Raw genomic sequence first — 22,955 nt, forward strand, 5'->3', positions numbered from 1 at the left:
TACTTGAGCATTATTATTGGGGATATTAAAGTCAGTAAATACTTGTACTTGAGCATTATTATTGTGGATATTAAAGTCACCAAATACTTGTACTTGAGCATTATTATTGTGGATATTAAAGTCAGTAAATACTTGTACTTGAGCATTATTATTGTGGATATTAAAGTCAGTAAATACTTGTACTTGAGCATTATTATTGTGGATATTAAAGTCAGTAAATACTTGTACTTGAGCATTATTATTGTGGATATTAAAGTCAGTAAATACTTGTACTTGAGCATTATTATTGGGGATATTAAAGTCACCAAATACTTGTACTTGAGCATTATTGTTGTGGATATTAAAGTCACCAAATACTTGTACTTGAGCATTATTATTGTGGATATTAAAGTCAGTAAATACTTGTACTTGAGCATTATTATTGTGGATATTAAAGTCACCAAATACTTGTACTTGAGCATTATTATTGTGGATATTAAAGTCAGTAAATACTTGTACTTGAGCATTATTATTGTGGATATTAAAGTCAGTAAATACTTGTACTTGAGCATTATTATTGGGGATATTAAAGTCACCAAATACTTGTACTTGAGCATTATTATTGGGGATATTAAAGTCACCAAATACTTGTACTTGAGCATTATTATTGGGGATATTAAAGTCAGCAAATACTTGTACTTGAGCATTATTATTGGGGATATTAAAGTCACCAAATACTTGTACTTGAGCATTATTATTGTGGATATTAAAGTCAGTAAATACTTGTACTTGAGCATTATTATTGTGGATATTAAAGTCAGTAAATACTTGTACTTGAGCATTATTATTGTGGATATTAAAGTCAGTAAATACTTGTACTTGTAGCATTATTATTGCGGATATTAAAGTCAGTAAATACTTGTACTTGAGCATTATTATTGTGGATATTAAAGTCAGTAAATACTTGTACTTGAGCATTATTATTGTGGATATTAAAGTCAGTAAATACTTGTACTTGAGCATTATTATTGTGGATATTAAAGTCACCAAATACTTGTACTTGAGCATTATTATTGTGGATATTAAAGTCAGTAAATACTTGTACTTGAGCATTATTATTGTGGATATTAAAGTCAGTAAATACTTGTACTTGAGCATTATTATTGGGGATATTAAAGTCACCAAATACTTGTACTTGAGCATTATTATTGTGGATATTAAAGTCACCAAATACTTGTACTTGAGCATTATTATTGTGGATATTAAAGTCAGTAAATACTTTTACTTGAGCATTATTATTGTGGATATTAAAGTCACCAAATACTTGTACTTGAGCATTATTATTGTGGATATTAAAGTCACCAAATACTTGTACTTGAGCATTATTGTTGGTGATATTAAAGTCAGTAAATACTTGTACTTGAGCATTATTATTGTGGATATTAAAGTCAGTAAATACTTGTACTTGAGCATTATTATTGGGGATATTAAAGTCAGTAAATACTTGTACTTGAGCATTATTATTGTGGATATTAAAGTCACCAAATACTTGTACTTGAGCATTATTATTGTGGATATTAAAGTCAGTAAATACTTGTACTTGAGCATTATTATTGTGGATATTAAAGTCAGTAAATACTTGTACTTGAGCATTATTATTGTGGATATTAAAGTCAGTAAATACTTGTACTTGAGCATTATTATTGTGGATATTAAAGTCAGTAAATACTTGTACTTGAGCATTATTATTGGGGATATTAAAGTCACCAAATACTTGTACTTGAGCATTATTGTTGTGGATATTAAAGTCACCAAATACTTGTACTTGAGCATTATTATTGTGGATATTAAAGTCAGTAAATACTTGTACTTGAGCATTATTATTGTGGATATTAAAGTCACCAAATACTTGTACTTGAGCATTATTATTGTGGATATTAAAGTCAGTAAATACTTGTACTTGAGCATTATTATTGTGGATATTAAAGTCAGTAAATACTTGTACTTGAGCATTATTATTGGGGATATTAAAGTCACCAAATACTTGTACTTGAGCATTATTATTGGGGATATTAAAGTCACCAAATACTTGTACTTGAGCATTATTATTGGGGATATTAAAGTCAGCAAATACTTGTACTTGAGCATTATTATTGGGGATATTAAAGTCACCAAATACTTGTACTTGAGCATTATTATTGTGGATATTAAAGTCAGTAAATACTTGTACTTGAGCATTATTATTGTGGATATTAAAGTCAGTAAATACTTGTACTTGAGCATTATTATTGTGGATATTAAAGTCAGTAAATACTTGTACTTGAGCATTATTATTGGGGATATTAAAGTCAGTAAATACTTGTACTTGAGCATTATTATTGGGGATATTAAAGTCAGTAAATACTTGTACTTGAGCATTATTATTGGGGATATTAAAGTCAGTAAATACTTGTACTTGAGCATTAATATTGGGGATATTAAAGTCAGTAAATACTTGTACTTGAGCATTATTATTGGGGATATTAAAGTCAGTAAATACTTGTACTTGAGCATTATTATTGGGGATATTAAAGTCAGTAAATACTTGTACTTGAGCATTATTATTGGGGATATTAAAGTCAGTAAATACTTGTACTTGAGCATTATTATTGGGGATATTAAAGTCAGTAAATACTTGTACTTGAGCATTATTATTGGGGATATTAAAGTCAGTAAATACTTGTACTTAAGCATTATTATTGGGGATATTAAAGTCAGTAAATACTTGTACTTGAGCATTATTATTGTGGATATTAAAGTCACCAAATACTTGTACTTGAGCATTATTATTGGGGATATTAAAGTCAGTAAATACTTGTACTTGAGCATTATTATTGGGGATATTAAAGTCAGTAAATACTTGTACTTGAGCATTATTATTGGGGATACAAAAGTCAGTAAATACTTGTACTTGAGCATTATTATTGCGGATATTAAAGTCAGTAAATACTTGTACTTGAGCATTATTATTGTGGATATTAAAGTCAGTAAATACTTGTACTTGAGCATTATTGTTGTGGATATTAAAGTCACCAAATACTTGTACTTGAGCATTATTGTTGTGGATATTAAAGTCAGCAAATACTTGTACTTGAGCATTATTATTGTGGATATTAAAGTCAGTAAATACTTGTACTTGAGCATTATTGTTGTGGATATTAAAGTCAGTAAATACTTGTACTTGAGCATTATTGTTGAGGATATTAAAGTCACCAAATACTTGTACTTGAGCATTATTATTGTGGATACAAAAGTCACTAAATACTTGTACTTTAGCATTATTATTGGGGATACAAAAGTCAGTAAATACTTGTACTTGAGCATTATTATTGCGGATATTAAAGTCAGTAAATACTTGTACTTGGGCATTATTGTTGTGGATATTAAAGTCACCAAATACTTGTACTTGAGCATTATTATTGTGGATATTAAAGTCACCAAATACTTGTACTTGAGCATTATTGTTGTGGATATTAAAGTCACCAAATACTTGTACTTGAGCATTATTATTGGGGATACAAAAGTCAGTAAATACTTGTACTTGAGCACTATTATTGTGGATATTAAAGTCAGTAAATACTTGTACTTGAGCATTATTTTTGTGGATATTAAAGTCAGTAAATACTTGTACTTGAGCATTATTGTTGTGGATATTAAAGTCACCAAATACTTGTACTTGAGCATTATTGTTGTGGATATTAAAGTCAGTAAATACTTGTACTTGAGCATTATTATTGGGGATATTAAAGTCACCAAATACTTGTACTTGAGCATTATTGTTGTGGATATTAAAGTCACCAAATACTTGTACTTGAGCATTATTATTGTGGATATTAAAGTCACCAAATACTTGTACTTGAGCATTATTATTGTGGATATTAAAGTCACCAAATACTTGTACTTGAGCATTATTATTGTGGATATTAAAGTCACCAAATACTTGTACTTGAGCATTATTATTGGGGATACAAAAGTCAGTAAATACTTGTACTTGAGCATTATTATTGTGGATATTAAAGTCAGTAAATACTTGTACTTGAGCATTATTATTGGGGATATTAAAGTCAGTAAATACTTGTACTTGAGCATTATTGTTGTGGATATTAAAGTCAGTAAATACTTGTACTTGAGCATTATTATTGTGGATATTAAAGTCAGTAAATACTTGTACTTGAGCATTATTTTTGTGGATATTAAAGTCAGTAAATACTTGTACTTGAGCATTATTGTTGTGGATATTAAAGTCACCAAATACTTGTACTTGAGCATTATTGTTGTGGATATTAAAGTCACCAAATACTTGTACTTGAGCATTATTGTTGTGGATATTAAAGTCACCAAATACTTGTACTTGAGCATTATTATTGGGGATACAAAGGTCAGTAAATACTTGTACTTGAGCATTATTATTGCGGATATTAAAGTCAGTAAATACTTGTACTTGAGCATTATTGTTGTGGATATTAAAGTCAGTAAATACTTGTACTTGAGCATTATTGTTGTGGATATTAAAGTCAGTAAATACTTGTACTTGAGCATTATTGTTGTGGATATTAAAGTCAGCAAATACTTGTACTTGAGCATTATTGTTGTGGATATTAAAGTCACCAAATACTTGTACTTGAGCATTATTGTTGTGGATATTAAAGTCACCAAATACTTGTACTTGAGCATTATTATTGGGGATACAAAAGTCAGTAAATACTTGTACTTGAGCATTATTGTTGTGGATACAAAAGTCAATAAATACTTGTACTTGAGCATTATTATTGGGGATACAAAAGTCAGTAAATACTTGTACTTGAGCATTATTATCGTGGATATTAAAGTCAGTAAATACTTGTACTTGAGCATTATTGTTGTGGATATTAAAGTCACCAAATACTTGTACTTGAGCATTATTATTGTGTATATTAAAGTCAGTAAATACTTGTACTTGAGCATTATTATTGTGGATATTAAAGTCAGTAAATACCTGTACTTTAGCATTATTATTGTGGATATTAAAGTCACCAAATACTTGTACTTGAGCATTATTATTGTGGATATTAAAGTCACCAAATACTTGTACTTGAGCATTATTATTGTGGATATTAAAGTCAGTAAATACTTGTACTTGAGCATGATTATTGGGGATATTAAAGTCAGTAAATACATGTACTTGAGCATTATTATTGGGGATATTAAAGTCAGTAAATACTTATACTTGAGCATTATTATTGGGGATATTAAAGTCACCAAATACTTGTACTTAAGCATTATGATTGTGGATATTAAAGTCAGTAAATACTTGTACTTGGGCATTATTATTTGGGATACAAAAGTCAGTAAATACTTGTACTTGAGCATTATTATTGTGGATTTTAAAGTCAGTAAATACTTGTACTTGAGCATTATTATTGGGGATATTAAAGTCAGTAAATACTTGTACTTGAGCATTATTATTGTGGATATTAAAGTCACAAATACTTGTACTTGAGCATTATGATTGGGGATATTAAAGTCAGTAAATACTTGTACTTGAGCATTATTATTGGGGATATTAAAGTCAGTAAATACTTGTACTTGAGCATTATTGTTGTGGATATTAAAGTCAGCAAATACTTGTACTTGAGCATTATTGTTGCGGATATTTAAGTCACCAAATACTTGTACTTGAGCATTATTGTTGTGGATATTAAAGTCAGCAAATACTTGTACTTGAGCATTATTATTGGGGATATTAAAGTCAGTAAACACTTGTACTTGAGCATTATTATTGCGGATATTAAAGTCAGTAAATACTTGTACTTGAGCATTATTATTGCGGATATTAAAGTCAGTAAATACTTGTACTTGAGCATTATTGTTGCGGATATTAAAGTCACCAAATACTTGTACTTGAGCATTAATTTTGGGGATATTAAAGTCAGTAAATACTTGTACTTGAGCATTAATTTTGGGGATATTAAAGTCAGTAAATACTTGTACTTGAGCATTATTATTGGGGATACAAAAGTCAGTAAATACTTGTACTGGAGCATTATTATTGGGGATATTAAAGTCAGTAAATACTTGTACTTGAGCATTATTATTGGGGATATTAAAGTCAGTAAATACTTGTACTTGAGCATTATTATTGCGGATATTAAAGTCAGTAAATACTTGTACTTGAGCATTATTATTGCGGATATTAAAGTCAGTAAATACTTGTACTGGAGCATTATTATTGCGGATATTAAAGTCAGTAAATACTTGTACTTGAGCATTATTATTGCGGATATTAAAGTCAGTAAATACTTGTACTTGAGCATTATTATTGCGGATATTAAAGTCAGTAAATACTTGTACTTGAGCATTATTATTGCGGATATTAAAGTCAGTAAATACTTGTACTGGAGCATTATTATTGCGGATATTAAAGTCAGTAAATACTTGTACTTGAGCATTATTATTGCGGATATTAAAGTCAGCAAATACTTGTACTTGAGCATTATTGTTGCGGATATTTAAGTCACCAAATACTTGTACTTGAGAATAATTATCAGAGAAGAGTGTTGTATCTACTGTTAAGATTAGGGTACAGTTCTGAGTTGATCGAGAACGGTAGAGAAAATATGTGTTGCAGGTTTCACCTAAAGCACATGAAGGCCTGGTCATCTGATTCAAGTTTGGATTCCCTAGTCAAGGGGTTATGCCTCCCAGTCCGTGCAGGTCCTGGATATGACCTTAAACTATATACAATGGTGAGGCTGCAACTTGCAGGCTTTGGAGTGTGGAGCAATTGCCATATCTCCCAGGTCCACTCTGACCCGGAGTGGTAGTACCTGTTAGGGTCCCAACTATAGGTTAAATAGAAACGACTTAAAAAAAAAACAAACAAATATATTCTATTAAAAAACTTTTCTTTAAAATAACTAGATCCGGCATTAAATAAACTGATAAGGGTTGATATGCCATAAAACAAAAACAATCAACCAACCCAGTCCATACATGGGTCTGTCTGAGTTCTTATGGCAAAGTAGGAGATAACGAGATATGTTAAAGTGGTTAGAGTAAGTGTAAGTTAATTTTATTTAGCATATGATGTCCGAGTAATTTGCAAGGATAAATGATTCTATGTCATCTAAGTTAGTTCTACGTCCATGGATATGGGTGAATGCAATCCTCAAGGCCAATTGATTTTGTTTGAGTTTCATTTTATTTAATCGTTTTTTTTTTGGGGGGGGGCGGGTCATTTTTTCTTCATCTTTTTTTTCTAGGGGGTTGGACATCTAACCAGATATCTTACATTTACCCCTATTTTAGTGAATCCAACCAAAGCATTTTTCAGAGTTCTAGCCGTCCCTTTCAGTGCAACCATTTGTATTTCACTTGCACTTGGTTCAGCGGGTATACTTGCTAAGCACTTTTTCAGTTTGAGGGTGAAAGGTACTGAACAAAGTGAATGTGCATGATACCAAAGATGCAACACAAGTAGACCATCAGTCGACTCCTCATCCACATGAAAGCTCACCGCAAATGAGTGAAGGATTCCTTTTCAGGCACAACAAATATCCTGATATTATACAACTGATTATAGAGTAACTACTAAGGAGTTAGGGCTTCTGTACTGTCAGTCAGAATACAGCAGCCAGACAAACTGTCAAACCAGTAGCCTCAAGCCTGTCAGACAAGAGTGGCCATATTTAATGATGTGAGCATATGTGAAAATAAAGCACCTATAAGATGCCCAGTTTTAGGAGAAGGGAACAAGATGGAAGCAGATGCCGGGAGTAGGGTCCAGCGTCCATTGCCCTGGTCAGGAAACAAGACCAAACACTTTGTGTCTCTGCCGAATCCCTATAATCGCATCTATACACCTGACTAATAGGCAAAGAAGGAACATGAAAACCAGACAATAAGCAGAGCCTACCTATTCCTTAACCAGTTTAGTTTGCAAACTGGTAATTCGTTTGAGTCAGAAAGATTGTTGACCAGGACTAAGGAGTCTTCCCTCTGGTGACTTGGAAACATGTAGAGAGTGGGTTTACTTTCGGCAGCCTCATAATTCCCACTTCTCTTATTTTGTCCTTTAGTCCTCACATTCCATGAGCGATGGTTCTGACAAAGGGGGAAGCGTTGTTGTTTTCTGGTTCAGAATCTGTTTAACACTTATTGTTGGCTAGTTATTTTGTTGTTTTTTAAATTTGAAGTCATGTTTCTTTTAGCTTCTTACATCAAGTGGTTTTATGCCTTGTCTAGAGGGTTCTTCTCATCACTCACCAAAAAAGACAAAAAAAACATGCTGTTATCTTATTTCAAATGTTGTTAAGTTTCTTCCTGATATCTGGTAGAACGTTTGTTTGTGTTGTCGGTGTTATTGTCGTTGCTGTTGTTGTTGTTGTCGTTTTTATTGTTGTCGTCATTGTTGTTGTTGTCGTCGTTGTTGTTGTTGTCGGCATTGTTGTTGTTGTTGTCGGCATTGTTGTTGTCGTTGTTGTTGTTGTCGGCATTGTTGTTGTTGTTGTCGGCATTGTTGTTGCATTGTTGTTGTTGTTGTCGGCATTGTTGTTGTCATTGTTGTCGTTGTTTTGTTATTGTCGTTTTTATTGTTGTTGTTGTTGTTGTCATCGCTGTTGTTGTTGTCATTATTGTTGTTGTCTCTGTCATCGTCGTCGTTGTTATTGTCATTATTGTTGTTGTTGAGAATCAATCATTCATTTCGTATGTATCAGATGATTATTATTGGCATTCGTTTCCCTGGTATCTTTTCAGTTAGAATTCTTTCTCAAAAGTCATTGGGAACTTTCAAGAGGGACCACGTGAAGGTTGTCAACATCCTTAAGTGTAAGTGTTTCTGTTCATCATCATCATATCGTATGAATTCAAAGATTCTATTGTTGACATTTTTTCTAGTCAGAATTATTTCTAGAAAGACAACAGGTACTTACAAAAGGGACCCCATGGAGGTTGCCAACATCCTGAGTCCAAGTGATTCTTTTGTGGAACGAACTGGATTTCAGTGTGGCACACCTAAGTTGTTAGTTTGTGTCGTTAACCACTTGGCCACCATCATTTCCTTATTTCAGATGGTGGGGAAAGTGTGGGGGTGAGCACTTTGCTCAAGTGTGTCCGTGAGGCAGGCTAGTGTTTTGACTAGGATAAACCATAATACAGTGGGAACAGGGATATTATTATTATTATTATTATTATTGGTGGTGGTTCCCACAACAAAGGAAGGATTAAACCTAGTGATTCGCTCCTGTTTGTCAGTTCATCCATTTGCATTTTTATCAATAATCATGCGCTTTGGATATTTGGAAATTTTGCATGAACATTAGTCATGGTGAAAGTAAATTTTTGCCAGAACGGATTTTCCGGGATAACTTTGGTTGTGCCCCTAGGGGGTATTATAGGGTAAAATTGACCCCAAATCGTTCATGTAGTTGCATTTTTCTCAATAATCATGTCTTGAATATTTTTTAAATTTTGCACAAACATTAGTGATGGTGAAAGTAAGTTTTTCAATCGTGGAGGAGGGCTCCGCATGCTCAGCTTATTATTATTATAGATAATAGACTAGAGCATCTCTGCCTCTTCCTCCGATTTGGACAATGAATAAAAAGTCTTTATTAAAGATGGTGAAAACCTTCTTAATGCTCGACTGCTTTCGAATAGAATTGGATTCTGAATTATGTAGCGACAGGTCGATTTCTTTTACGGTCTAAATAACTGCTACCGCCTTCAGACATTATCCAGCGGAGGAGGGACAGATGGATGAATGTGCTGCAGTGCTGCACCAAAACCAGGGACGATGCTGATCACATTCTTAATCTTGTTTTCTGAAGAAATTCTGAGAAGATGACTTTGCAGAAAATTGCTTCTGTCGTACTTTTTAGTCTGCGTATTCTACATATTTCATTTGCTAATTTAATACACCTCCCCTGTTTCGCGCCCCCCCCCCACGTCATACGAAGAATTCTCCGGTCTATTAAGTGAAGGAAAATGGTATCCATGGCAACGTGAACTCTTTAATCAAATCTAGAGGTCAACCGTAGGGAAGATTCCAATCTTGTCAGTGCTTAACACTTACTTTGGTAAAATAGAAAATGTTCACTTTATCATGGCCGCCACGTTTGAGGTGGAAATTTGTGAATCGGTGTTGGTCCCAATTATTTTAGGTTGCAGAATTTTTAACGAGAACTCTTTAATCAGATTTAGAGGTCAACCGTGGGTGGGGGGTATTTCCAATCGTGTTCATTCTCAACACATACCTCGGTAAAATAAAGTGTCAGTAATCTTTACACACAGTAGTCTAGAAACAGAAATGGCTGCCTGATCTCAAAGTCAAATTGTTTTGTTTGGGGGTTTTTTTTTCGGGGGGGGGGGTATTATAGATGATGAAAGAATAAAAATTCTGGCCAAAACTCTGCAACCTAAAAAAAAAAGTTGCTTGCAGACCTTTTCTGAACCAACGCCGATTTCGAGTTCAATTAAGCGTTACCTTGTTCAGCAAATAAATGAAAATGTTTACGTATCTATGAACCCCATAAAAAACAATTTGGAATGTGAATTTATTGAGGAAAAGAAAATTAATGGAGAGTCAATTCTGAACCTGTTTTCAATCAAATGTATGGGGTGAGTCGGAAGTAACAGGGCATCGATTAAGTGAGACATGCTGATATTTTCCGTTTCCGTTTTTACATGAAACTGAAAATAAGGCGGCCATTTTTGTTTCTAGACCACTGTGTGTAAACATTACTAAAGTATCCACTCATGACCGCTGTGTCTCAGGTAAGAATTTGTGAACTGATGTTGATCCAGGAAAGGTGGCTGAGGTCGAAATTTGTTGACCAATGTTGATTCAGGAAAGATCCCCAATTATTTTAGGTTGCATAGTTTTGTGTAGAATTTTTATATTGATTTTTATATTGATTTTTATATTAATTTTTATATTGATTTTTATATTAATTTTTATATTGATCATCTAAAAAAAAATAAAAAAAGTTTAAATTTGTTTTGCTTGTTACTGAGTAATCTATATTATATTTTGTTTTGTATTTCTGTCCGTTCCACTTTTTCTGGTTGAAATTTTGTATGGACTTTCGTAATGACAAAGTGCAACAAACTAAGTATTATGGTATCTGTTCGATGCACAGTTAGGGGTTAATAGGGATTAGTATTTAAAAAAGGGCTAAAATATCTAGTGTGTTTTGGGTAGAGCACTGTTGTAAATAATCTCACCCGCTACTTAATTCGCTGAAAAATGCGACGCTCATTGTTTGTTTATAAATAAACGGTTAGAGCACTGTAAAAGTGGTGAATAAATGTTTGTTTGAATAGACATTTGTCGAGAAAATTTATGGGAGCCGCTTCCATGGGTCGATCGGTAGAACTGCTGACTGTCAATGCGATGGTTCTAGGTTCAATCTTTGGCTTAGGAGAGGTGCTAGTCTAGCGACACTGATGAGTTGTGATACAACGAAACAGCACTGTATGTCGATGACAAATATATATATATATATAGGCATTTTAAATTCCTTTGAGGAAGCGATGGTGAGGCAGGTTAGCTGACTTCTGCCTTTATTTTTTTTTTTTGTTCTTCGTCGCCCTTTTTTTCTTTATTTTAAAACGTATTCAGTCTTCCCTTCATGATTGCAATATTTAAATTCTGGATTCCTCAAAGTATCATGAAATTATATATATTAGTCCTTGTGCGAAAGAGCAGGACACAAAATGTTTTAAATAATAATAATAATAATAATAATAATAATAGAATAACAATAACAAAGACTTTCGCTGGCGAGGACTACTATTGAGCGTAACCAGTTATACAGTCCTTTTGAAATTTTCATCTCTATTTTTCTCGTTATGTACTGAATATTTGTTAATGAAACCTGTATGAAATATGTTCCTTATTAAATTGTAAAGATGTTCTATTCTGAAAGAAGTTAAAAAAAAATTTAATCCAAAAAAAGTTATTTTTAAGTTTTTGTTAAAAGAAATTTCAGATTTTCTCATTATTCAGACCTGTATGACAAAGAGGGAGTTGCAAAAAATGATTTATCGTGTGAGGAGAAATACAAACTGAAACAGAATATTAAGACCTTTAATAATACAAAGAGGGGTTTGCAAAAATGAGTTGTGGTGTGAGAAGAAATACAAACTGAAATAGAGAGAAGGAGAGTTTTTATAAATACATGCAAAACCACATTCATTTTTTTTTTAATCTAAATTAATAAATTAAACAAAATATAATCTTAAAAAGATAAGATACAAGTTAGAAAAGCTTTTCATCCAAGACATGAAAATTGTTAAACAAAATGTTTTTACTATAGGCTTTAAAAATAAAGGTACAAGATTCAATTTGAAATTTATTTATCTTCAAAGTGCACTTTTATACATTTTACAAAGTAAGGTATTAAATTTTTATACCTTACTTCGTAAAATTTATAAAAGTGCACTTTGAAGATAAATAAATTTCAAACTGAATCTTGTACCTCTATTTTTAAAGCCTATAGTAAAAACATTTTGTTTAACAATTTTCATGCCTTGGATGGAATACTTTTCTAACTTGTATATATATATATATATATATATATATATATATATATATATATATATTTAAAGACATTTTGGCCCATTTATGCTGCCTCCTGGCTTAGCTCGGTTATAAAATATACTTAAATATGATATTTTGATTCATGCAGATTTTGTATCTGTTATTATAGAGCCAATTATCTATTGATTATTATATTGTACCCAATATATAGTTGTGATTTCAAAAGTTTTAAAAAAAATGACTTTGGTGCCAATTAAAACCAAAATATGTAGCCTTATTCATTACCATCTGATGTAAGTCTATATACATACAAAATTTTTTGTTAAAATAACGTTGTTAAAGATTTAAATGTATATTTGCGCATACATAGAAAGAACATGTTTAGTCGACTTATGCCAGACAAATTTTAATTATTTTTAATTTTGACTCCTTAGCAACTATTTTTACCGGCTAAAATATCAAATTTTTCCACAGGTCCAAATCCTATGTATATCAAATTTCAAGTTTATAAATCAAAAATTGACAAAGAAGTTTGGTAGAGACCGTTTCTCACACAGACAGACAGACATGGTCACTTTTCTAAATATATATAGATATCGAATAAATTAAAAAGATAAAGATTAAAGTTACACAGGAACTTTATTACATTATCAGGTCAATTAGGATTAAAGAAAAAAAGGGAAGAAACCTCTTTAGGCCATAGCATTTCAAAGCTAAATGCCACTCATCAGAAGAGGAGAAAAAAGGTAGTATTATATAAAAATATGGGTAAAAAGTAGTGTTGGGACGATTAATCGGAATCAGGAATCTGACCTTTTTGGGGTATCGGAATCGGGAAAATTTGGCCTATTTTCCGATGCCCAAACCGATTCCTTTAATTATCTATTTTATTTTATTTTGTTTTTAAAAAACATCTTCCACTGCTTGTAGTAATAATAAAATAATAAATATTCATTGATTTAAACTTCCAGTAAGACTAAAGTCTCTAGATCATTCCTCGCAAGTGTATTTTTTATTTTTATGTTTGAGAAAATACCTCCATATTTAAGATTTTTTTCACAGTAATCGGGACGAAATAACAATTTTATCGTAAAATATTTAGAGATTTATAAGAATCAGTAATTGTATCGGTATCGGGAAAAATATTGGAATCGTCCCATCACTTGTAAAAAGATAACGGCGACTTTAGAAAACATTTAGATGAGAAATGAAAAAAAACTGGGGAGGGGGGGGGGGATAGTACAAAGGAGAAAAAGAAGAAGAGCATAAAAAGAGAATGAAAATTAGAAAAATGGAGAAAGAAAATAATAAGGAACTAGAAAAATAAATAAAAGTTTGTTTTTTTTATAGTCGATGCTGTCTTTTTACCTTTATTTTTTTTTTTTTATCTGGGTGCCCAGTATGCGAAAACTTCTCCCGAAATCTAACCGATGCAAAAATTCTTTCGTGGACATACACAAACGCTCGAGCCCATTTTGCCTTTTATATAATAGATAATACTTTTTTTTTCTTTTCTGATGAGAAGCACTTAGCTTCAAAATGTCATAGCCTAAAGGTTTCTTGCCCTTTTCCCTTTTTTTTTTTTTTTAATCCTTATTGACCTGATAATGTAATAAAGTTCTCTTGTAATATTAATCCTTACCCTTTTAATTTATTCTATAACTAGCAGGCCGCCTCGAGTTGCCCGCTCATAAAATACACATAATATATTTTAATTCATACAGAAACTGAGACCTATGCATGCGAGTATTATGTTTTTTTTTAAAAAACAGTTCATTTCTGTAAGTAAATAAAACAAATACTCAAGCTGAAATCGAAACAAAGACCTAAAATCAGTGAGTCATGTATGATAAGCATTAGGTCAGTTTAACACGATCTTTAAAATGTGTTTTCAAGCCTACTTATACTTAACATAAGAAATCTGTAATGTGGACGATTCACACATGCACAGTCATGAACCAGTTGACAAGCCGATAAAAATCCAATGAGATCCCCAGTACAGATTTTTCAATTTTGATTTTTTAGCAGCCATTTTTTCTGGATAAAAACAATTAAAAAGTTTTCCAAGTATCTGATTACCCTGTATACCAAATTTCAAGTCTGCAGATCAAAAATCGGTTGAGTATATAGGTTGAAAATTGTCCTCCCGCACACATTCTCGTTTTTATAGATATATAGATTTGCTCCTCTTAACCAGGTAGAGCTCTTTCTATCATGATAGGTTTGTCCTATTATTGTAAATTTATTTTCTCAGGTTAATTTATGACTGTACAGATATATATTGTGAAATATTAAAAAAAAATGTTAATTTTCCTAAAAGTAAAAATGATATTTTTTTCATTTTGATTTAATTGGAATTCATTATTGAGATGAGTATTATTTATTAATTTTTATTTATTGTGGACCTCATCTTTTTTCTTAGTTGTTTCACGACGTTTCGGCCAACTATTCCTCTGACCTTCATCAGGTTGTAACCGCGACGGGATAGGAACTCCGAATCTCCTAACTGCATTCTCAGCAATTACTGTGATCTATGGCACAGTGGATAGAGACGTTGAATCTCTACGGTTCCAAGTGAGAATTGTCTGAAGATAGCGGTTTCAATCCTACCCAAAACCGGCCAGAGGTTTACTTGGCAAAAACGTGGTGAGACGACAACAAATATGGATGGCAGTAATTGCTGAGAATGCAGTAAGGAGATTCGGAGTTCTTATCCCGTTGCGGTTACCACCTGACGAAGGGCAGAGGAGTTTTGGCCGAAACATAGTGATACAAATATTAAAAGATGAGGATAATAGTCCGAAATAAATAAATTAATAGATATTTTTTTGTTTCAGAAATATTGTTTTTCACAATTATTGATCAATTCTTGAAACTATTGGAAAAAAATTTTCCAAACGATTGAGGAACTAATCAGCTGAAATATCCGAGATGAAAAGTCGAAATTCATCGAATTTGCATCCACTAAGCAATAATAACTTGCATACGAACTAATCTGCGGCCATTTTTTTTTTTTTTTTAGAAAGGAGAGGCCATGTTCCCAGGGGAAGTGCCTGGCTGCTTATTTTTATTCTATGGTTAGAGAGGACCTGGAAGCGGGAAGGGGGGGGGGCACAGCATCGATTCTACGACTGATTTCTTCCCTATTAAAGCTGGAAAGCATTAATTTTCTCCAGTGTTCAGTCAGGTTAATAAAAGATGATTTATCTGCATAGGAAACCTAATAAATATATAATTGTATATTTGAAAAAAAATCAATACCAACATGTACTAAAAATATTCACCTCCAAAGGTCAGTCTATTATAATAAAGGAAATTTGTCTCTCAAGGATAAGGGTTAAGTGTTAGGTAAATTGTGAGACAAGCCTTCAAGTCTAACGTAAACAAGTTCTTGTTGAACCGTTCCCTTAAATAATCAAATTGTACCCAACTTATACCATTAACGATTACTACACTACCACCTTACATTTATTAACCTTTATCCTCGAGTGGCCTTCGGGCCTTCAGTGGCGAATCTCTTGTAAAAAAAAAAAAAAAAAAAATGAAGATCAGACACAGTGGAGCTTGGATAGGGCTAGATTATCTAAATGGACGACTCGGTAGACATTTATTCACATTAAACTTGAAACAAGTATGTTATAGTCAGCCAGGAAGCAGACAAACGGTATTGAGTTCTGCAGATGGACAACTCTAGGAAAGAAACTCTGTTAATGGAATTTTTCTTTAGTTTTGGGCGCAGATAGGCAGTGAGGAAAGTTGCTGACGGTAGGTTAGGTTTCTGAATTTTTGTGATGAGGGTTAATTATGCGTATTATTTGGATTATTCGGACTACTGTTCTCATGTTGTGTGTTATTTTCACAACGTTTCGGTTGATGTAACCTCCGACCCTCTTTGGGTGTAGCTTGTCAAACTCGGATCTTTCTGTTTAACTCGGGAATCTAATAATAATATATAGTAATAATATATATATATATATATATATATATATATATATATATATATATATATAGCGATAAATAGTTTCGATTGATGTAACCTCCAACCTTCTTCAGGTGTATCTTGCCGAACTCGGGAATCTTTCTGCCAAACTTGGACATCTTATTTATTTATTTATTTATATAATATATATATATATATATAAGTCTATCTCTCAGGGTCCTGGATATGGCCTTAAACTATATCCAGTGGTGAGGCCCCAGCTTGCAGGCTTTGGGGAGTGTGGAGCCACCTTTTAATTGCCATTGCTCCCAGGTCCACTCTGACCCAGAGTGGTAGTACCTGTTAGGGTCCCAACTATGGGTTAAATAGAAACCGACTTGAAAACAACAAATATATTCTATTAAAAAATTTTTCTTCAAAATCTTTGGATTCAGCATTAAATAACCCGAAAAGGGTTGATATGCCGTAAAACAAAAACAACCAAACAACCAATCTGTTGGTCTGTTTGTCTGTCCCCATATTTTTAAACTCTATCTCCTCCAAAACTAAAAATCCAAGACCGGCGCTAGAGGCCTAAAATGATTAGATTTTTTACAGGTTATTTTTTATAGGTCTTTGGCTGGTTAAAATTGTTTTTAAAGGGTCCAAAAATGGGTCAAAATTGAAAAACATCGTTGAACATTTTGTACATTCATCTTAGTTTATTTTTAATTTTTAATCGGTTCATATGCGTGTTATGTTAGTACAGTGGTAACATCATCAGCTTTGAATGCTACAGTTTCAGTTTCGATTCTAGCTGATGGCACTTAAATATTTTTTTAACTTTTGAAATCACGACTCTATAATAATATATACAAAATCTGGACAAATTAAAGTATCATATTTAAGCGTTTTTTACAGCCAAGCAAAGCCGGCCCTCCCACTAGTGTGTTATATATATATATATATATATATATGTGTGTGTGTGTATGAATAAAAAATCAATACAAAAACATGTTTATATCTTTTCTGTGTTTATTTCCTGTGTGTTGACGTGTAGGAATACAAAAAGTCTTTCGAAAAAAACAAGAATGTTTCCTTCAAAAGCACATAGTTTTCGACCGATCCTTCGATCTTCCACAGTGTGAATGATAGAAAATATGAGTGTACGGGCAGGGTTAGCAGCAGGAGTGGCACGGGTATAGCCATTAAGGTAAAGATTTATTTGAATATGACCCTTCCAACATTTTTGACTTGGAATGGTCAGCAACTTGTGACCTCTATTCAAAACTCATCCACATACAGTAGTGTTTCGCTGTATCACAGCTCATCAGTGCGGCTAGACAGGCAACTACCTCAAGCCAGGATCAAAACCCGACTGCCCACGCGACAGTCAGTGCTCCTCACCATTATGCTATTCAGCTGCTGCTGTGCAGGCAGTGAATTAACGATGTTTTGACATTGTTCAAATGCCTAAGCTCGATTTGTTTACACAAAGAGCATCGCTTAATATGCTAATGGCAGTTTGTATATCACTTCCCAATATATATATATATATATATATATATATATATATAAAATAAAAAATGTCTCAGCAGTAAAGTGAAAAGCATATCTTATTTTTCTTTTATTAATATTATTGGAATTTTTTCCTTTTTTCCTTGTACACATTTTTGTGAATTATTCCATGGATTTCTGCCTTTGGATTATTATGGACCATCTTCTTCCAATTACGGGATTTCCTTGGATTTTACTTGTACAAATGGAAATTCATTTAACTTTCTTGAAGTTATATATTTGGATTTTACCGTCACTGGATTATTTATCTTCCACCAGACTATCCATTCATGTGTAATCACCTCTTTCTTCACCATATTCCCTCTGCTTCACTTTTTTTGTTATCAAGTAAGATCTTTGACCCGCTGGTTGTTTCATCAAATACTTTTGTATGCAAAATCCGATCCCGCATTTTGCTAATTCCTACCCTCTGATGAGAAGGAAAGTATTTCTTCGAAACTCCACGGATTAAGGACTATCCACTTATCTAGTGTTTCCTTTTCAGATTAAATATGTTTTTAACTCATTTCAAAGTGTTTTTTAACATGTTTTATTAACTGTTTGCTCATATATATATATATATATATATATATATATATATATATATATATATATATATATATATATATATAAAGTAGATAATGATAAGTAGTAAGAAATAGATTAAAAGCTCCTAAAATTCATAATAGTATTGTATTGTTACACATGGGACCCACACGTTGTATCCAGTCTATGTCGCAAAGAACTTAACTTTTTTTTTTTTTTTTTGTAGCAACATTTATTCTTTGTTCTTCTACTATGTGTGATTTATCATTAAGCCTGTGACGTCACACACATTTATAACATGATCGTTCTCTTTGACCTTTGTCCTCCAGAACGCTCTCTCTCCTTTTATTTATATATATATATATATATATATATATATATATATATATATATATATATATAATCTTTTTCTTTCTTATTACCGTGACGTCATTTCACTCACGATTCAGCATTTGCATATAGCTGCAAAGTAATGATTCCTTTGTAAAAAAAAAAAAAAAAAAAAAAAAAAAAAAAAAAATTAAATTAAAAAAAAAACAAATAAAATTAAAAAAAAAAACTACTGCTATCACGGACTAAAGTCTCGAGGAATGACTGGAAATAAACAAAGATGTTTAGTCGTTGCGTTGTATCGAATTGCAAAGGGAATTATGAAAACGGTCAAAAAGTGACTGCATTTTCTTTTCCTAGAGACAAAGACTTATTTTCCATTTGAACACATGCGATTAAATAAGAATTTCTTGCCGGGAAATACAGTAAAGTAAGAGATGTTTATATTTTATAACAGTTTATTTGAAATTTAAGAAAATCGAAATGTTATATGTCTTTTTTTTTTAAGAAATATTTATTTACCTTTTAAAGATTAATATTTTTTAAGATAAATATTTCTGAAAGAAAAGCCTATCGTTTTGGCGTTCGTAAATTTAAAATTTCGATATTCATTTGTATTCACAGGAATGTAACATTGTGGCGATGGGACAGGGGTTTAAGCTTGGTTGATTATGCGGAACCTATTAGATTGGAGACATTTTGGACTCTGCCTCGAAGGAAGAGACTAGCGGTACATGCACCGGCCCAGGTGTGGCAGCAATATTCCATGCAAGGGCGGTTGGTGACTTTGTAGAGGTACAGAATACTGTCAGTTGTGAGTAATTTTCTAGTATGCTAGATACAGTCCGTCTTCTTTGCAGTAGCCTTGGCAATGTCTCCAATATATTTGCTTCAATACATGTTGCCTGTGAATATTAAACCAAGGAGTTGAACAGTGAGATATTCGATTCAGCTATTTTGTTATTTGCTCAGATTGATTATTACACTGGATATACTTATTTTGTATAGCTGCAGCTAATTGGTATTCTTACGTCATGGCCAATTCTAGTCATTGAACTGACCACCGGTTTGTCCAGTCTAGATTTCCCTGTCAAAGAAGAACAAGTCGCAACTTGCTTGCTTTAAGTTTTCAGTTTAGTAGAGCATGACACTTGACAGTCTACCCTGAATCTCTAGAAGTGTAAGCCATGTTTAGTTTCAGAACAGTTTCCGATGGTTCGTTGTTCTATACAATTCCTGGGAGGTGACTAGTTTGCAGTAGACAGAACAGTTTCCGATGATTCATTGTTCTACATAAGTTCTAGCAGGTAACTGGTTCGCAGTAGACAGTTCTCGAGTTGGAATCCACAGAGCAAAAGATTCTTCCCGTGTTGAGACAGAGAAAACATATGCAAAATTGCTACAGAAAGGTTTAATTTTTATGGAGCAATTCTGGTTTCTGATTGGTTGGTCGCAGAACGTGAATTAATTCGATTCATCAGTTCCTAGCAGCATCGTTTATAAATAGAATCTCCCGACTATGCGGGATCATACCCCATTATAACCCATTATAAGTCCATTTTGATGGGATGTCTCCTAGCGGCTTCGGCTGCAGGGAGACAGGGTAGTACAAGTCAAGGATTCGTCACTTGACACTCAGCCCAACAGGTGAGGGGCCAGGAACCGGCCCAGCACCTGTTGGACTGAGGTACACCGCCTGGGTAATACCTAGGAGGTCCACCCTCCCAGGCCTTGCCACCGGGCTTTCCGGTGAGGCAAGTTTATTGCTTGCTGCCTGAGGCGCCCCGACCGGGGAATGCTGACGGGGTTACTCAGGCAATTTTTAAAATTGCAGGAGTGCCCCTCCTTTAGGGGAGCCTGCGGGGTTCCCACTTTCCAGGCTTTGTGCCAAATATTGCCGATGTGGGCGGCAATTAAATAACTACCCCATTATAACCCAAAATATTTTAACAGAATCCACCTTATTCTACCCTACCTCAAGATAATGAACTCACAGAACTCCCAACCCGATACTATGCTTGATATAAGGATAACGTCTGAAACAATATCCTCACACCGATTTATTCTCTACCCTTTTGTCAACCCTTCCAAATATCCGGTCAGTGCAAAAGTTTTTGCTGATTGAATTTTTTTTTTTCTTGAGAATGAAAATTTTTTATTTTTCTTCTTGAGAATGAAAAATATTTTTTTTTTCTTTAGAATGAAAAAAAATTTTTTTTTCTTAATTTTTTTTTTTTCTTGAGAATGAATAATTTTTTTTTTCTTCTTGAGAATGAAAAATATTTTTTTTTCTTGAGAATTAAAAATATTTTTTTTTCTTCTTGAGAATGAAAAATATTTTTTTTTCTTCTTGAGAATGAAAAATATTTTTTTTCTTCTTGAGAATTAAAAATATTTTTTTTTCTTCTTGAAAAAAAATATTTTTCATTCTCTTCTTGAGAATGAAAAATATTTTTTTTTCTTCTTGAGAATGAAAAATATTTTTTTTTTTTCTTGAGAATGAAAAAAAATTTTTTTTTAAATCTTTATTCATAACAATAGTCTATAGCAACTTTTGATTTTAGTACGTTGTATGCTAAAATTCCACACAAAGAACATAAAAAAGAATTAAATAATAATGCAGATCTAGCTTTTGAAGGCAGTAAAGGTAAAAACGTAGACTTTTTCAAACTCCAAACCTTTTTAGTGTAAAATAGAAAAAAAATAGCAAAACTAGTGTTTCCAAAGGTTTTATTCATAACACAAACGTCCCACCTGTCAAATGTCTCATAACATTCTTTAGATGTTGACGTGAAATATAAATCTAACTCCTGTTTGATCGCCTCTCGTGATATTAGCATAAAACTATCTAAATGGTTTTGTAATCTTCGAAATAGAGCTGCATGGGGACGAGCATTATCATGATGGAAGATGGCTCTCTTTCTGTTGGCTCAAGAAAGTCGTTTTCAGATCAACATGGGTGAGAATATTTCAGAAAAATATGAATGATGCTTTCATAATTTGAAAGAAAATGTTATAAATTAATCTATAACTTGATTCTACGAGCTCATAAATGCCTCGTTTGAAAAATTCTGTAGGTTTTGAACTGAAATATGAATCTAACATAATTTCAATCTCTTCTTAATCTTAAGCCATTCAAATGATTTTGTGATCTTCGAAATTAGTGATAATCCGAGGGAGATAAGTTAGGAAAATATACAAGATGGAAAATGTGCAGAAAGAGGCAAGATTTCCCAACCTAATTCTTTTAGCATGAATTAGGTTGGTGGAAAATAATTTCGCCGATTTAAAATTTCATTTTGAAAATGAATTCTGCGTTTTTGAAAATTTTATTCATAACTACCACAAGGTTTGCTATCTGTAAGTTGATTCTATCGATCCACAAGCTTATAAATGCCTCGTCTGTAAAATTCTTTAGCTTTTCATGTGAAATATGAATCTGACTCGTGTTTAATCTATTCCCGTGATGTAAACCTTTGACCATTTAAATGATCTAGCAATATTTAACATGAGTGATGATCCGAGGGAGCTAAGTCAGGAAATTATGCAGGATGGAAAATGTGCAGAAAGGGTCAAGATTTCTTCCCAACCAAATTCTTTTAGGAGCTCTTTTGATCAGTAGTGTCTTGTGAGAACGAGCATTATCATGATGGAAGATCTTTTTCTGTTTACTAAAGAATGTCATTTTTGGGTCAACATGGCTGAGAATATCACAGAAAAATATGAATACTGCTTTAAAAGTATGAAAGAAAAAGTTATAAATTAAAACATGGTGATATGTTGAACTAATAACGCATGAAATAAAATCGCAATCGTTTAAAATTGTAACAGCACGTAAACGCGCCTATGCATACGAAATGCGAAATGATTGAATAAAGGATACCGTTCAAGATTCCATGCAGATTCCAGAGTTCGACAAGATACGCTTGAAGAAGGTCGGAGGTTACATCGACCAAAACATTGTGAGAATAACACTGAAGATGAGAACAGTAGTCGAAAGAATGTAACTAACAACTGCTTTTTACCAAATACTTGCGGACAATTCTGTAAAAGAGCGCGTAT

General features: G+C 32.7%; 1 long non-coding RNA gene across 2 annotated transcripts in view; it reads left to right on the top strand.

Moving 5' to 3' along the window:
- Nucleotides 1-22,955, top strand: part of LOC145296122 (uncharacterized) — a 469,746-nt gene that overhangs the window by 251,672 nt on the left and 195,119 nt on the right. Inside the window, exon 3 of one of the 2 annotated variants that reach the window (XR_013869969.1) lies at nt 8,755-8,826. The exons of the other annotated variant lie outside the window; for it this stretch is intronic. This is a non-coding gene — a long non-coding RNA (uncharacterized LOC145296122). The remainder of the gene's footprint in view (nt 1-8,754; nt 8,827-22,955) is intronic. 2 annotated transcript variants of the gene reach the window in all.

This window comes from Euprymna scolopes, chromosome 16 (assembly GCF_053919585.1).
Source record: "Euprymna scolopes isolate OS-2025 chromosome 16, ASM5391958v1, whole genome shotgun sequence".
Taxonomy (NCBI): domain Eukaryota; kingdom Metazoa; phylum Mollusca; class Cephalopoda; order Sepiida; family Sepiolidae; genus Euprymna; species Euprymna scolopes.